Source organism: Notamacropus eugenii, chromosome 3, assembly GCF_028372415.1.
Source record: "Notamacropus eugenii isolate mMacEug1 chromosome 3, mMacEug1.pri_v2, whole genome shotgun sequence".
NCBI classification, from domain to species: Eukaryota; Metazoa; Chordata; class Mammalia; order Diprotodontia; family Macropodidae; genus Notamacropus; species Notamacropus eugenii.
In genome coordinates, this window is record NC_092874.1 from 488,743,915 (window position 1) to 488,756,297 (window position 12,383).

A 12,383-nucleotide genomic window follows, 5' to 3' on the forward strand; every position below is an offset into this window, starting at 1 on the left:
ATGTTCATGCACCCCCTAAGCTCCAGGCACAGACCACCAAGGGGGTCAGTGGGAGCCAAATGAAAAGCCCTTTCTTTCCCCTGTCATGATGCCCTGTAATCCCTCCTCTTCTGTTCTCACTTCTGCCTGCAATTCAGTCACTGCTTCTACCTCGTCAAGGGGGAACTGCCACAGCCATCACACACTCCTAGTGGGCCTCTGGGAGCTGAGGGTGGGGGTGGGGACACACCTTCCCTATTTCCCTGGGGACCTAGTGGGAAAGGTCACAGAACTGAGCATCTATTAAGGGCAGAGCTTATTTGCTCCAGAGGTCCAGGGGGCCCTGGGGCCCATGTCTTCCCTAGGATTCTCGCTGGGGCCACAGCTTTGTCAGAAACAGAACTCAGAAAGTGACCCTCAGCCTTAAGATGGTGCTGATGAGAAACCACCACATGGGGCTGCCCTTCCCTCGGACCTGAGCCAGGCCTGATAGCTGATGTGAGGTCTGCTGCTGAGATCTCCCTCTAAATGTTCTCTTTCCTTGGGGGGTGGGGGCATTGTGGCCAGGGTTCACTCAGTAAAGTGTCTTTTCCTTAAAAGTTAAGGAGCTCTTCACCATATGGTTACCCAGATGGGCCTTCCCCGATGTTATCTCCCCAAGAATACAGATGCAGGTCACTCTGAATCCAAAGGGAAGCTTTCCCAGAGTCAGCCAAGCCTTGGCACCCAGAGTCCTGCTTTAATGGAGCCAGGGGACCACTGTAAAGGCCTGGATCACCAGCTCCAGCTCTGCCATGACTAGCAGTCGGACAGGGTGGCCTAGCATGGCCAGGTCTCAGAACCAGGAGCCAGGGGTTAGGGCACCAGCAGCTGAGTGACTCATCTGCAGAATGGGGCCATGGCTGTTTCCCTTGAGGGAACCCCCCTGTCTGCCTTCAACGGTAAAGAGTAGGATGAATAGCACCCAGGCCTTGGGCCAGCCTGGATCTGCCAGAATTCACACCCCGCTCTAGGTCAATGGTGTACTGCACATCCTCTTCTCCTTTGATTCACAAAATCGGAGCAATGGGCACATGTGTGATCTTCGGACTTCTATGCCAGCAGGACTGGAATTCACTGTTGGAACCCTCCCCTTTCCCAACACTCTAGGGTCCTGGGCTCCCAAGTTTCCCCCTGCCAGCCAAACAAAGGAAGAAACCAGACTGTCCATGTCTCAGAACACAAATATGGGTCAGTCCCCTTCCCAGCTCTCAGTTGGTGTCTTACCTCTGGCAAAGTTGATGAAAGCACTCTGGCCTTAAAATAGGCCACTAGCTAATGGCCTGGAATTCCAAATAAGTGGAAAATCCATAAAACTGTTTCCAAGGCTAAGGGGCTCAGGGGAGAGGCCTCCAGCCTGATCCAGCATGCACCAAGGCTGCCTTCCTGGGAACAAGGGGGTGGCCAGCAGATGTCACACTATGTGAATGTCACCTCAAGCTAGGTGCCCACCAGTGCCAGCCCCCTCCCCTAATGGGCCTTTTACACCATCTTCCCAGTCACATCCTCCTTCTAGTCAGCAAAAGGCAGTCATTCCCTCACCTTTGGGCTCCTGGACAACAGGGCCACTCTGTGCCCCTGGAGCCGCCCCCAGGTCCATATACTCCCAGCTATGGCCTCTCCTTCCTAGGCCAATTAGAGGACACACTTGTTTTCTTGGCAAAATACTGGGGCACTTTGCCATGTCTGTCTCCAGCTCATTTTACAGATGAGGAAATGGAGGCACACAAGGTAAAGTGACTTGTCCAGGGTCACGCAACTAGTAAGTGTCTGAGGCTGGCTCCAAGTCTGGCACTCTATGCACTGTACGTAAATCCTGGGAAGCAGATGCTGTTGTTTATCCTCATTCTATAGATGAGGAAACCAAGACAGATAGAGGTGAATTGACTTGCCCAGGGTCACACAGTCAGGAGGTGCTCCCAGCAGGTCTTTGTACCTCCAGGTCGGTGGGGAGCAGGGGGGACAGCTGTGGGAGCTGCAGAAGGAGATGGGGAGGCAGAGATAACAAGTCTGACTCCCAAGCTCAGCATGTCAGAGCAGGTCCCTGCTCAGAGGGGAAGCTCAACGGTCTTATTCCAGATGACTGGGGGTCCCCTCTCGAAGCCCCTCAACATGTTAAATGCTGCTGGAGAGATGCAGAGCTTCCTGGGGGTTGGGGGGAATGCTTGGACGTGAGGACAGGCCCCTGTCCAAAGTAAAGTCAGAGCCTGGAGGCACCTTCAAGGTCCTGTCCTGAGGCCCTGAAGTTTTGAAGTCACATGTCCCAGGTCACGGCGATAGTGGTGGAGGATAGTCCAAAACCCCCGATGCCAGACAGTACAATGCCCCTAAGATCACGTGGTGCTCCCCCTGCTAATGGTGTGCCTGCTGGACAGGACCCCGCTTGCCTTGCCCTAGTTTCAGCACCTGCCCAGCCTACCCACTGTGCTTCTGAGGAATCTGGGGCAAAGGGTTCCCTCTTGTAGCCCCTTCCTCGGTGCTCCTCACCTCAATCCCCACCCTCTCTGAAGATACCAGGGCCAGCTCCAGATCCACAGAGCCAAACCCAGCTGGGCTTTCTCTAGCCCAGCTTGGTGCCCTTCACTCAGCACTTTGGAGGGTTATTTTTAGCGCCCGGAATTCGCAGGGATCCCTGAGTGACAGTGACCATGGAAAGGTCCCGAAGGCACCCTGCTGAGGCTGCAGGTTGGCCGAGGGCTGCTGCCATCAGCACATTTCAACTGCAAGTGCTATTTAAAGTTGCCCCAATTCCAAGGCCCACGTTCAAAGGAGGGAGGGGAGACTTGGGAGACTGAGGTCAGCTTCTCCCTCCTCCAGCCTCAGCAGGAAGCAGAGGGAGGCAAGTGTGCAGGCCGGGAAGAAAGAGGCCAGGGCAGTAACCTTAGAAATTACCTCTGCACCCAAGCCACACCAACGGATTCTTATAAGCACCTACTATGTGCCAAGCTCCTGAGCAGCAGAGAGGTAGAAGGGGGAGGGGAAGAAAATGTCCCAACACCTGCGAAGGCCCAAGGTATGGACAACTGAATCGAGGGTTCATCTCTGAGGGAAGGTGGGAGCAAAGTCAGAAGGGCCTGGTGAGGAGGAGCAACCCTGAGTCCAACAGTGGCACTGTGCCAAGTTAGTGCACTGCAGAAGGAGGTGATCAGAGGCCTCCAGGGCAAATGCCAATAATACTACCCCTTTGGGGTTCCTTAGCCACTCATCAGGACCCAGATGTAATTATCTCAACAAGGCATCAGGGCCAGGACAACAGAAATTCTTCATACCCAGGACTCCCTCCATGTGCCCTGTTAACACTGGGCACTCATGGCACTGGGGTCCTCACTACTCACAGACAAGAGGTAAAAACAGAATAAGGAAAATGCCCCCAGAAAGACTGCACAGAGTCAGGCCCACACAGGTCTGTGGCAGAACTCCACCCCCGAAAATGTCCTGGGCACAGGATCTCTATAAGGGAAGTAAGCAAGAGTTACTAGGACTTTCTAACTCTATATCAGAGGACACTCAGGACAAAGGCCCTGCCCTGGATGACCAGGAAGTTGAGGTCAACAAAAACACATAATGCCCACAGCCACTTCTGAGGAAGATGCTTCTGTGTTGCAAACAGCTTACAGGACTTGGCATAATGAGAGAAGTGGTCCTTCATGGCCAAAGCTCTGAAAACTTAGAGAACCTCCTGTCAAGGGAAAAAACAGCTCCATATTTCTCCCTGGTACAATGCCTGGGTGTGCAAAGGCCCTGCCTTTCTAAAAGCGCATTCAGTCCATTCTTTCACTTACAGAAAAGCCCCTCAGTTCTCAGAATCTAGGAGCCAGAAACAGAAAGGAATTGCACAACCTTGTGTCTGGTGCAGTCCTGCCTGATGTGGCCAGCAGGGCCTGTTGGATCAGCATATCCCTACCTAGTTATTTAAGTGGAACAAGAAACAGCCCAGAGACTCCACGCCATGCCTACATGCTTGGCAGAGACTTTACATCACCCAGCCCCCCAGGAGCAGCAAGAACCATGGCCAGGAGACATGGACAACCCTGCTGGACCAGAGGAGTCAAGCCCCCAGCCATGTTTGGCTGGCTACCCACTTGTGTGCATTCTCATAGTCCTCTGGGGGTAGGGAATCTCTCCATCGTTAATGTCTAGGTGTTTTCACTCTTCCCACAGATGGTGCCTTTGGGGGGGTATGTACTCCAAGTTTATGGGGTGCTATTCTCTTACGACTTTTCTTACTGTGCTTATTTCTGGAGTTAATCGTGTCCTCTGGCTGACAGATCAGTAAAAATAAACCTTGTTGGGGGCTTGTATATTTTGGTTTTGAGAGGAAACAATCCCATAGACTAACAGTATCTATTACCTGAGGCAGGTATAGAAAGTGTTTGGGGGGCACCTATGAGTTGGGGTGTCCCCGGTACAGCATAAATATTATCCCAACAATCCTGTGAAGTAGATACTACAAGTATTGTTATACTTACTTGGAAGATGAAAAAACAGGCTTCCAAGAGGTCTCATGACCATGGTCAGTTAAGTGCCCTGGGGAATATCCGGACACAGAGAGGTCCCTGACTTGCTGAGTCATGCCCCCAGGCACCTCAATGCACAAGTGATGATGATCCCCCATAGAAAGGACCTAGGACTAGGTCTTCCCAGGTTTGAGGGCAGCTGACTGGTCACTCTGAAAGGAAGAAGAAGGAAGCAGGGATCACAGAGTGCTGGCGTGATGTCACTAAGAATGAGGGTTTAGGCTTGCCCTTAGGTATCTAAGGACCAGGAGGGAAGGAGAAGAGGAAGAGGAGAAAGGTGTGATCAGACTGGCCCCCTTCCCTTTAAGGTTAGTCATAGCCTCTATGGGTTTCCCTAGTTCTTATCAAAGCCCTTGACACAGTCTCTTGTACTAACCTTTCAAACGAGTCAGACAGAAGAGAGATCTCCGGCTTTTCAGTGGAATTGGGACTGATTGGATGGCCAGGTACCTAAAGAGGTCTGCAGTGGAGTGCCCCAGGGATCTGTGTTTGGCACTGGTCTATTTTTGTCAATAACTTGGCCAGAAGAGACCACACAAACCTACAAAGACCCTAGGTAAGAGTCAAGATCCAGAAAGATTGTGGCCAGCTGGAAAGTAACCTATCTCAGAAAATGCCTGACAACATCTGTCCCAGGGGCTCAGCTAATGGAGACATAAGTTATATATGGGTTAGAAGTGTGAGTACAAGAAACACAAGATGGGGGAGGCTTCATTTGAGAGCAGTGTATCTGAAAGAGACCTAGGGGGATGAGAGGACCACAAGCTTGCTATGATTAAACAGATGGTGCACCTTTGCCACCAGCAATAGGGGAGTGGCCTCCTGGGATGGCTGTCTTGGCCCCCTGACTTCGCTTGGGTTTTAGCTTCTGGAACAATCCTATTCCCCACCACTTTGTCTTCCAGCCTGTGTTTCCCCATGACTGGTCTGATCTTGGGCTACACCTTCATGCCTTTTCCCAGGACAAGACCAGTCCAGGAACAAGGGGTCTGATGCCCATAGTACGGGAGCATTTGTGACCACAAGCTAGGGGAACTACTCCCTGGAGGCGAGGATGGAGAACAGAGTCAGGGGTCAGTTGGAATGACAACGGACTCTGATCAGCTAAAGGAACCACATGGAGGTGGAATGGAGGGGACAGCACCGTTCACAACAGCGACATTGTGAGACACTCAAGGGGCCAGAGACCAGCCACGATTCCAGGGGACACTGGACTAAGGCGCGGCCCACCCTGAGAGAGGGAGCCAGTGGGTGAAAGATGAGGTGTGCCCCTTGGGATGTAGCCAATGGGGGCCGGTTAGGTTCTACCGACAGGGACATTTATTATGAGGGCTTCATTTTTTTCCTTGTTTTCTTCCAGTGGAGACAGAGGAAATAACAGGAAGACAAAATGGACTTTCGTTCATTAAAAAACCTAAACGTGTTGAAAACTCCCGGGCGTGGCTACGTCTGCGTGGATCTCAGTGGGATGAAGGCTAAGTCCTGCGAGCCGAGTAGAGGGGAGCTTGGAAGGGGGGGTGTTTGAGGGAGCATTCCCATCTCCAAGAAGTCCCCTGGAATGAGGGGAGGAGTCAGGGCGGAGAAGACACTGGGAGCCGGCACCAAGGGCCTGGAGGGAGGGACCCCCAGAATGTGCCCGGAGGAAGACGGGCTGCTGACTGGTGGGGGCGGAGGCCGGGAGCCTTCCCCATCGTGCCAGCCGGGAGGGGCAGCAAAGAGCTCAGGGGAGCCTCCAGGACTTCCCTCTGCCGCAAGGAAGCGCCGGCTTTCCGACCTTGAGCCGTCCTTGGGCGTCGGGGGCCGGCCCCGAACTAGGCGCTGGGAGCGCAGCGCTGCCAATTAGCGGAGCGGCCGCAGCCCCGGCCGCCCCTTCTTTGTTACGGGGAAAGCGGAAACTTTCTAAGGATGATCAATGACTCCGGAAAGATCTGACACCGCTTCTGCTAATTAGCGGTTTTCATGATGAGAGCGTTTGGGGGGATGTGGGGGGGGGGGTCACATTTCTCATCATCAGTGGGGGAGGGATGCGAGAGCCCTACTGTGAGACACACCTACTGTGCGCGGCAGCCAGCCCATCCCGGCTTGGCCCGACGACCCGCGGGCCAGCTCCTGATTCTGCCATAAGGAGAACAGGGCGCACTGTGCACCCCGCAACGAGAGAAGTGCGTTCTCGTTGGCTGACATCCCCCCAACCGCTTGCTCTCCCATCCCCCCCAAAAACAGAAGAGCGGCTCAGTGAGGACCTTTGAGGATTCTCGCTCAGTTAGCATTTCAAACAACACAGCGCGAACTTAAAGCAGGAACAGCTTGGAGAAGCTCCTCCGCCGCCCGGCGTGTCCTTAGCCGCGCGTCATCAAGGGGGTCTCCGCCACTTGGTCCCTGGGTCTCAGCTGATGAGTCTCAAAGGCGGGAGAGGGCGCCCAGGAGGGACCCTTTGGGGACTCCCTGCTTCTCAAGCCCCTCACACCCACCAGGTGACCCGAGGATGCCTTCTGGCTAGGGCTCATATGCGCTTTAGCCAAGATCTGGATGAAGAATTGCATCTCACAGAACACCCTGCCTGGAGTCACAAGGGCTCATGTTCCTGAGTTCCGGTCTGGCCTCAGACACTCACTAGTTGTGTGATATTGGACGTCACTTAACCTTGTCTGCCTTAGTTTCCTCATCTGTCAAATGAGCTGGAGAAGGAAATGGCCAACCATCCCAGTATCTTCGCCAAGAAAACCCCAAATGGGAACATGAAGAGTAGGACAAGACTGAAAATGACTAAATTCATGGAAATGAGATTCCTCTCAGATCCACACAGACATAGCCACACCCTGGAGCTTTCAACATGTTTAGGTTTTTTTAATGAACATTTTGTCTTGGAGTCTTTTCCAAGGACTTTGAGGCTGATAGCATTAGTTCTTTGGCGGATCTCGGTCCATTTCAGAACTCACCGTGTGATGGGGCAACACCCTCCTCCCAGTGCCTCAGGCTCCCAACCCAGGAGTCACCCTGGACTCCTCACTATTTCTCTCCCTATATCCAGCATGGTGCCAAGGCCTGTTCACTTCACTTTTGCACCATCCCTCTAATATGCCCCCTTCTCTCCTCTGACAGCCTAGTCCGCCTCCACACAGATGCCAAGGGGATCATTCTGAAGAGCTCGGGTCTGACCAAACCCCTACTCAGTAAAGTCCAGTGGCTCCCTAACCCCTCTAGGACAAAATACAAATGTATTTGGCATTGTGAGCCCTTCACAACCTGGCTCCAACCTACTTTACCAAGTACGGCTTATTACACTGTGCCTCAGTCTATGGTCTATGCAGACTGTCCTTGCTGATCTCCCACTTCCACTCCTTTACCCAAACTGCCCTCCATACCTCCTTCACTCTCCTTTCTCTCCTCTGCCTTTTAGAATACCTCATTCCTTCACCTCCTGCACATGTCTGTGGTTTAGCCAGGACTGGGAAGGGCTAGGCCCTCTGTGTATCTTCTAGGATCCTCATTTCTTCTTGCTCCCCAGATGTAGGGAGAGGGAGCACAAGTGTTCCTCTTAGCTCCTGGCCCAGTGCCTTGGTTGTTCTGTCCCCTACCCGATGGGACTTGCTGTCCTGACACCTCAGTTGATGCCCTGGCTTACTTCCGACCCCATCTTCATCTTCCCAGCCCTGAGTTCTCCTCCTGGATCAGCTCATCCCTCAGGACCCCCTGTCTCCTGCTCTATTTGGCTATTTTTAAACCAAGACATCCATGTATCATAAAGCCGAAATGAAAAGATGGTTTGGGCCCCACATTTATTCAGAAAGTGTGATGATTTACACCACCACTTAATTTACCCAATAAATTGTCTACCCTCTTAGCATCTCCATAGAGTCTTATTTACCCAAGCATACTAGGGCAGTCATTGATTAAATCAACGCTCATTAATTCATTCTGGTGTGGTCCCTGCAAATAAAATCCCTCAAAAACTCGAAAGACTTGCTGAAAAATATATGCAATTCCAACAGACTTGTGGACTGCAATGCCTTGTGTGGTGTTGTCATTTCAATTCAATTCGGTAAGCATTTAACTTCCTGCTTTGAGCAGAGTCCTGGTCCTTGCCCTCAAGGAGCTCAGCAGGTGCTGAGGGAAGGTGGGGATCAGGATGGCCTTAAAGGAGGAGGCCACAGCTGAGCTGTGCCTGAGGCAGAAGGCTGAGATGAGGAGGTGTGGGAGCCAGCCCTGGCAGAGTCCAGAGAAGGGAGCTGGAATTTTGAGCAAGGCGAAGAGTGAACAGGTCATGGCACAGACAGGGAATGAAGGAAAGGAATGTTCAGGAAGGTGGGAAGGAGAGGTGGAGGACCTGCTACCATGGAGAGGGCTGAGTTGTACTCGGGAATATTAGGGTTCTGGGCCTGGCTCTGTCCCTGGGGCCTTGGAGGCCTCCGGAGCTCCCAGGACTTTGTCTGGTCAGAGGAGGACAAAGATGCCTGTGCTCAAGCTCACAGAAGAGCCGACACCCCTCCCCCTCCCCCTCCCCACTCTCATTCCTGCCCCCGGCTCCCCACTGTTCTTGCCTCATTCACTGCCAGGAAGGAAAAGAGACCGCGAGAACGGCTGGCTGGCGAGTCATCTGCTTTGTATGCAGCCTGGGTGCTGCTGGCTGCTAAATCATCAGTTCTAGCTCTGCCCCTGATGCACATGTGAGATGGTAACCAAGGAGGGACTATGTATCTGGACATGCCCATCTGAACTGCCAGGAAGGGCAAATCAGAGGGTTCCCCAAGGACTGGGCCCTCAGCAGCTAGGGTCTCAGCACATTTCCATTGGCCTCATCCTACAACCTGTGCCTTCCTCCTCTGGGCGCAGAGGTGGGAGGGGTCCAAAGGGCAGAATGAGAGACAGTTGTCAGGAACAGCTAACATGATTTTTGACTGTGAGTATTGGTTACAAGGAAGATATTTTTTGGAAGGGGGAAGCTGGGAAAGGAAGGAAGGAAGGAAGGAAGGAAGGAAGGAAGGAAGGAAGGAAGGAAGGAAGGAAGTAAGGAAGGAAGGAAGGAAGGAAGGAAGGAAGGAAGGAAGGAAGGAAAGAGGGAGAGGAAGGGAAGAAAGAAGGAGGGAGGGAGGTAAAGAAGAAATAAGGAAAAAAGAAAAGTGATTTCCGTACAAAGTGAGGAAGCCTGCCCCCCCCCCCCCCCATCTCCGATGGAGGACGCAGCACACGCAGGGCTGTCTAGGGCACAGGCCAAACCAGGGCCACACTCAGTCCACAACACTCCCAGGTGGAGCCAGAACCTGATTGAAATGTCCTTCAAGATAACCATAGTGCCTCCTGTTTACCTGCGGTTTTCTGAGCCGCCCTGCAGCCTCCAGGGCCCCCACTAGCCTCGGCAGGAGGGGCAGTTGCTCCAAAGAACAGTGACTGCCTCAGCCACACCCAGAGTCAGGATCCCACCAACTTGTGCCCAGAGCAAAAAGTGGGAAACAGCTTAGGATGGGGAGAGATGAGCTGTCGCCAACAGATGGCAAGATGGTGCCAATGGAGAATGAATGGGCTGTGAAGCATGGCCAGTCTGAACCTAGGTAGATCAAGGGATCCACAAGAGTTTTCAATCCCTCACTCACCAGTCAAGACAGCCAGAGTGGATCCTAGGAAGGACTGTGAGCAAGATTTTGAGAGGTCTCACCTGGAAAGCCCTGGTGAGACCAAGAACTGCAGGGCGGCAGTCAAGTTTTGACCAACTGCCCTGCCTTGGTCACTGGACAGAAGAGGGTCTCTGACTCACTGGCCTAGATGGTCTAGACTCTAGACAAACCTAGGACAGCCTAGAGGTTGTCTCTGCTTCTTTCCCATAAGCCCAGATGCTAGACCCAAGGGAGCAGCCGTTGCTGGGCTACCTCTCCAGTGGACCCCACTTCGGCTCTGGAGAGTCAAAGACATGAGTCCCTCTAGGTTCCCAGTGAACCCCATCTTTGTTCCTAGGCACCCCCAAGGGAGGGGTGGGGTGGGACTCGCTTGTGAGAGTGGAGAGGACCAAGTCAACCAGCCTTTCTTCTTCAAGCAGTGGAGACAAACCATCAGATTTAAGACCAAGTCCTACTTACTGCATCTCAGCTGCATGAACTCATAAAAGCAGGATCATGGCCCATTCAGCCTAAAGAGAAGATGTGGAAGACCTGTTCAAGAGTCACATGGAGGACCAACTAGTGTGGATCAGCTTGGCCCCCAAGGCAGAGCCAGAGCCAGTGGGTGGAAGTCGGAGAGGCAGAATTAGGCTGGATGACAGGCCAGTTCCTAGTGATCCGGGCTGCCCCAGAGGTGGTAGGAGCTCTGCCTCTGTCTCTGTCTCTCTGTCTCTGTCTCTCCCTCTGTCCTTCCCACCCCCCCACCCCCATCTCTGCCTCTCTCTGTCTCAACTTCTCTGTCTCTGTCTCTCCCTCTCCCTCCCCCTTCTGCCTCTCCCTACCTTTTCCCTCAAGTCTCCCTGCAGAGGCCACACAACCCAAGCTAAGGACCCCCAACGCCTCAGAACAGCCACTTCTGGCTGAGTGCTTCCAGAGTTTGGGCTCAGGCTACAAACAGAATTGGGGCCTGGGAAAGCTGGCCAAACCTTAGGAAGAAGAGTGAGCCCCCACACCAGGCCTAGAGGGGAACATGACTGGAACAAAGCAGATGAACCCAGAGCCTCAAGGCAATGAGCCTTCCCCATTTTAACAGCCCCAAGGGTTGACCCTTACTGGGGCGGGGAGCCCTCCTGCCCCTCAGAATCACACCACAGCAGTCACTGATGCTGAAATCTGTGGGACACCTGGGGCCTCTCTCCTCTCCTGCTAATATAATGGTCCCAAGGTGCTAGCTTTGTTGGGGTCTGGAGGGAGGTAGGGAAAAGGGGGAGACTGGGAGACTCCTTCCACTGAACAATTTGGACCTCTCTGGACCACACCAGACCGTGTGAGCGTGCTTGGGTAGTTAGGAAACTTCCCTGTGGAGGATCTCGGCAAGGGGCGCACAGCTGGGATTCTAACCAATGAGCCTCCCACCTGGAAGCTTGACTCAAGGCTCTGCCCTGGAGGGATGAAATCCAGGGGCTGGGCTGGCCCCCCCTCCCTCCACCCGGAATGCACGCTGTCACCAGAGAGTGTCTCAGATTTGCTGTGGGAGTGGGAGCTTTTCTATCCAGAAAGCCACAGAGGCTGTCTAGGATGTGAGCTCTGTTCGTAGTTTGGAACAAAAAGCCCACATCCACAGATGTTTGCCTCCGGACCCCTCTGCTCCCCAGAGGTGACACTTCCACCGCGGGAGGCTTTAAAACGAAAGGAATCAGATGCCCCTTGTTAGAAATGACTGTGGGATCGTGCAGAATTCCCTAAAAGAAAAGGGGGGATGGTTCTGTCTCCCGCCTCCACAGTAATGAGACCCTGCTTTCTACCAAGCTGGGGGCAGAGAGTCAACCCCCAGGGCACTTCCGGGGGAGGGGCTCTCCCTCATTCTCTCTAGGACTTCATGGGGCCCTGGTTCCCCTCCTCCAGCCCCTATCTGCTCACCCCAAGGGGTGGTCATTCTGCCTGCCTCTCTCCTCCATCCATCTGCTTCCCTGCATTGCCATCTAGTGCCAAGTGGAGGGCCCTGACTGTACCAGGGTCTCTCCAGGCCCAGGGGTGGGCAGACCAAGAGCCTGGCCACGTCTGTGTCCCTGTGTCCAGCAAGGGCCTGGCCACATCCCCTGCCCAGGAAAACCAAAGGGCTTCTGAATCCAAAACTTGCTTCATGAACCTAACAAATAAAGGGCTCATGAACTCCATCCCTCATGATTCCTAAAGCAGGCAGCCCCAGAGAGTGCTGGACTTGGAAAGAATTTGGGCTCAGATCCTGGCTTGCCAG